Source organism: Triticum urartu, chromosome 4A (assembly GCF_056163025.1).
Source record: "Triticum urartu cultivar PI428250 chromosome 4A, HENAU_Tu73, whole genome shotgun sequence".
Lineage (NCBI taxonomy): Eukaryota > Viridiplantae > Streptophyta > Magnoliopsida > Poales > Poaceae > Triticum > Triticum urartu.
Window position 1 is genome coordinate 426,470,367 of NC_141876.1, and position 5,589 is coordinate 426,475,955.

Consider the following 5,589-nt stretch of genomic DNA (forward strand, 5'->3'; position numbering starts at 1 on the left):
TTCCATTTGAGCATCTTTTAACAAGATATTGAACAACCCGTCCCTGTTCAGGACTGGATAAAGAAAGCGGTGCTAATCTGGTGTCCGGCGCCTCTTCCCGAAGACCCTGCGACCGCCCTGCTGACGAGAATGTTGATTCCAACACCATACCAGGTGGCTGCATTTAGGGAAACCGAAATCCTTTTGCCCAAGGGCAAGGGTGCAGAGGGAGTCCTCCATGGCAAGAAGAGGGCTGCTTCCGAAGATCAGGAGGGGAAGCCTTCCAAGAGAGGCAAAACACCATCGTCGAGTAGCTTGGGCCAGGTGAGTGAGGCTGCCGTAGAGCTTGATGACGAGGACGAACCTCGAGGCAAACCGTAAGTGAGGCTGGGGCACTTTAAACGCACCTCGTTCTTTTCCCACTAGTGAAGTGATCATATGTTCATCCACGCAGGTTAACGCCTGGTGTTTCTCAATCGTCGTCCTCCTCAGGAGATCTTCTTCCAGAGATGATGGAGAGTGACATGCCTTCTCCGGCCTCATCGCCCAACAGAGGAGATGATACCGAGGTATCGTCCCGAAGGGCTCCTCTCGCACACCAAGTAGTACAAGATATGAAGAAAGCGTTACTCGAAGGTGGTGCCTCCGTCACCCGGGGTTCTGGGATCGAGACTGGCGTCCCTGAACCGTCCAGTTTACAAGCGGAGACGGTTCTGGAGGCAAGCAAGCGGGTTCCTTCACAGGAATGCCGTCTCCGACGACAGTTTCCGAGGACCCAGGAGCGCCGGAAATGCTGACGGACATGCTACAACGAGCGTCCATTTCAGAAGAGCACTGCTCCTTGATGGTTACGGTGGTCAAAAGGGTTCTATCCGTGAAGAGTGGATTGAACGAGGCCTTCACGAGCCTTCTAAGAGGTTTTGAGGTTTGTGATGTAGTTTTGTCAATTGAATTTTATTGACAGAATGCACCTGTTGTATATGCAGTAGCCCCTGAGACTCGGATTGCCTTTCGAAGGAAGCGATCGGAGGATCAAAGAGATATGCTCAGGTATTGACCTTGATGTAATTTGAAATACATGTTGTCTCCCCTCCTGTGGCTTCCCGACATACGGAAGTGGCAGAACTGCAGCTAAAGCTGGATATTGCGGGGGTGACATTGCACTAATCAATAGGCGTCTTGACGACTCGCAAGGTATATATTTGAGCATTCCTTACACCAGTGTGCTTGACACTGAAAAGAGCTTTATATGAAATGTGCATGAAATGCAGATAGTGCTGCCACCATAGAGGCTCTTCAGGCGGAGCTAGTCCGGGCCAAGGAGCGGGCCTTGTTTAGTGGTGCTGCTGCTGAAAGGGTATCAGATGAACTGAAGGCCGAATAAGCTATGCGATGCCAGGGCAGGGAGAAGATATCCACGATGACACTTGCTTTGGAGAATGCTTCTGGCCGCTGCGAATTTCTTGAGAAGGAGAATAAAGCTTTAACAGCTGAACTGGACAAGGCCAGTCAGGAGGCGAGAGAAGCGCGATCAGAGTCCAGAGCACTCCGTGAGGAGGTTCGGCAGGCGAAGGAGATAGTGGCTGGAAAGCCTTTTCTGCTGCAGACTAAGTTCGGTGACCCGGACTATGCTCAGCTGAACAAAGTGTGGAGTTCTCCGGACGAGTATTTGGACTTGTCGAAGAGTTCTTCCGATGCAGCGCGGTATTACCAAGCACGAGCTGGATATGCAATGGAGAAGCTTTTTTGGTCACAGTTTGGCGCGTCAAAGCGCCCGCTGCTGCTCAATTAACAGATGTCCCAATGGGCCGAACTTCATAGGGTATCTGGCGCTGCCATGAAGGATGTCATAGTCCGGCTATGGCCGACCGATCCTGCGCCGAATAGCTATTTCGGTTTGGTGTAGAAGCTTGTCGATGCAGTGCCGTGAATCGATGTTGCGAAGCGATCGGCGTGCATTGAAGGTGCACGGATGGCCCTTTCCCGAGTCAAGACATTCTGGGGGAAGATGAAGGCCATCGATGTCGCGACAAAGGGTCCGCCCAAAGGCGAGGACCATCCGAAACCAGAGCATTATTTTGAAGACGTCCTGGAGGCGGCCCGCTTGATTGAGGTTCAATGCTCGAAAGACATAATTTTCGAGTGAGGTGTATAATGATTGTAAAAGACAATTTTATAGTTAATCTATTTATGTTTTGCTCGAAAAGCTTGAATTCCTCCTGTGCGGCCGTTTTAATATAATCTGAAAGTTTTCCAGTCGTCGGCTTCAGCCCCCTCATAGGAAGTACGGGGGTGCTCGGAAAAGCATTTAATCACTCTTTAACCAACGTCTTGGTCCGTGAAGGACGTGATAATGCGGCGAACCAGGCAATCGGACTATAAGGCGTTAACACTTTCACTTAGCCGTAGGAGTTTTATGGTGGGGTTACGACATAGCCCCTGGTATGTATGCGGCGTGTCGTGCCTGACATATCTGGTCTAAAAAAGATCCCTCGTGTTTCACGGAGAATCGCCAAGGATTCCAATAAATCATCAAGTGGTTGACCAGCTCTCGCCGCATCATCACAGTCAGTTTTCAGCTTTCTCTACTGAGGTGCTCATCCAGTTTAGGCCAGGGCACAATCGCAATAGTTCTCCCTTTACTACCCTAGCTGATAGAGCAGAATGTAGGGTAGCAAGCACAGGAGCCGGGCAACCCAACTATTGACCCAAGACAATGATTCGGAGCTGATGCATATAAGGCCAAACTTGCGACGCCAAAGTACACTTTAGAGATGTTCGGACTTTTACTAGCAACTCATCCGTTCCCATGCCGAGCCCCTAGCAGGGTGTGCCGAGGTGCATCTGCAAGTCATCGTTGAGGTCGTACTTTATTGTTGAAAGAGTATGAGAGATCGGTTCCGGTGAGTCTTACTGAGAATGGAGCAATGTGCCAATGATAATTTTGTGTGTGTGTATAAAGAGAAAGCACGGACCCGGCTATTTGACATGCTCGTGGTCAGGATCAGAGGAAAAAGGGCATATTACAGGCTCGGAATAAAGAGTGCGGTCTACAAAAAGTAATTTTGGACCTCATGTCGCACGTCTGCGTCGCCCATCCTCAGGGAGGGGGATCCTTAACGGAAGTAACCCCTTAGGTGAGTGTATGGATCCGAACTCCGATAGAGTCCGCTGTAGATGTTGTCCAGTTGGTCACCTGTTCTTTAAGGATGAAACAGAAAAAAATGAGAAAAACATATAAAAAACGTTACGGGAATCCTTGTAGGGTTGTCCGTATTGTGCTTCCGCCGATGCCCATGGTATCTTGAGTGCGTAGTGATGTGCGCGTGGTGCAAATTTCGCCAGTACAGTAGGTGGGTGGCGGAAGCCGAACTGCTATTTGCGTTCCTGGAGTGGTCGAACGTCGGAGGGGAACTTTTTCTGGCCCCTGGTGTTCTACTAGCGAGCCGATCCGTCGTCTTTGTCACCCGGTGGCCTCCTCCCGTTGTGATCAACATTAAGCTTGCCTGCCTGCTTGAAGACCCAACATTTATGGTTGGTATGATTAGCTGGCCTATCAGGGTGACCGTGAATCTGACATATGTTCCCTGGAAGTTGTCTCGAAAGGCGTCTTCCAAATCTTCCCAGTTGCCAATAGAATTTTCTGGCAAACTATTTACCAGTACCGAGCTGGCCCTTTAAGCTTGCGAGGTAGGTATTTAATGGCGTGGAGGTCGTCTCCGCGGGCCATGTGAATATGGAGGAGGTAATCCTTGATCCATACCGCGGGGTTTGTTGTCCCATCGTATGATTCGATGTTAATGGGTTTAAACCCGTCTAGAAATTCGTGTTCCATTACTTCGTCCGTGAAGCAGAGGGGTGTGCGGCTCCTCTATGTTGGGCCACACTATGAAGCACCTCCGGCGGGCTCCGTTTACGGTGCTCGGACCAGGCGTGGTCAGCTCTGTAGTGTCTGAATAGGCGACCATCATCATCGGTCGGGGTATATCTTCATGATCTGTACATCGATCTTGTGCGTCCTGCTCTACCCTCCGTGTCTTGTTTGATATCGCGAGTGTTCCCCCGAGCTGTTTTGTTTTGACGGCCGGATGGGTTGGTATGGTCCTCTGCTTGGGCTACTTCTTTGTCTGGACCGAACTATGGTCGGCCCGCCGCATTGTTCGATGGTGGTATGGGCTCCATCGCCCTGCCATCGTATTGAGGGGGCCACCTACTCTTGGGGTGGCTTTTGTCTGGGCTGCTAAGGCCGTATTCTTTGGCGGCCAAGACCTCGGTCCATCTATCATTGAGCAAGTCTTCGCTTGCTTGAAGCTGCAGCTGCTTCTTCCTTAAGCTCCTTGCAGTGGCTATAAGCCGGCGTTTAAAGCGCTCATGCTCGAGAGGTTCCTTTGGCATGGTAAAATCCTCGTTGCCGAGGATCTCCTCCTCCTCGGAGAGAGGGAGATAATTTCTATCCTCCAAGTCCCCACATGTGGCCTGTTCGTCAGGGCTGTCTTGCCCGCCTTCCTGTTCCTCCTGCTCGGATTCTACCTCAAGAGGGTCTTCGTTGTCCAGAGTATCGTCTTCTATGGTGCTGGCAGTGTTTTCTCTTGGGCAATGAGGCCTAGAGCGCCGGTGTCCGGGCTGTGTACCAGGCAGTTTATCCTCGACCGGATCCTCCTTCTCATTGTCGAGAGCGTCGTAAGGTGTGTCTATCATACACACATCATACCAGGAAGTTCTTATCACGTGTCTAGCGGGTAGTAGGCTCTGGCCTTGCCCCTCATCGTCGTCCACACCGTCGATGTCTTCGGAGCGGGGGTCGGGTGTGTTGGTTACATCTTTAACAGTGGCTATGAAGTGGGTGGCAGGTGGGAAGCAAAATTCTCCGCTGTCCGCCGTAAGTTCGAACTGAACATAGTTCAGAGACGGGTCGTCCGCCAGGGATAGGTTTTTTAGCGGGTTTAGTATGTCGCCCATGGGCGAGTGTTGGAAGACATTTGCGGCGCTGAACTTGAAGATCGATAACCGATCGAGTCCCGTGTACGCGGGCTCGCAGGGTTTGGAGCTCGACATCAGAGGCGAGTCCGGGGTTCCGTAGATGCAGATACCGTATGAAGTGGAATCTGCGTGTGGCTCCAGCACCGCGGAATCGGTAGTCCCCATGATGGGGTTGAGCTTCCCATCTTCGGACGACTTGAACTGCTCTGGATTTGAGGCCGGAGCTGCTACGGTAGCTATCTCCTGGATGTGACCTGATGACAGGTTTAAGCCATGTTCATCGGGGCGATGGGGAGCGGTTGCCGCAGTCTCGAATTTGTCGAAGATCAAGTCCCCACGGATGTCCGCAACGTAATTCAAGCTCCCAAATCTGACCTGATGGCCAGGGGCGTAGCTGTCAATCTGCTCCAGATGGCCAAGCGAGTTGGCCCGCAATACGAAGCCGCCGAATACGAACATCTGTCCGGGGAGGAAGGTTTCTCCCAGGACAACATCATTACTGATGATCGAAGGGGCCATCAAGCCCTTTGCTGATGGCATAGTGGAACTCTCAATGAAAGCACCAATGTCGGTGTCAAAACCGGCAGATCTCGGGTAGGGGGTCCCGAACTGTGCGTCTAGGATCGATGG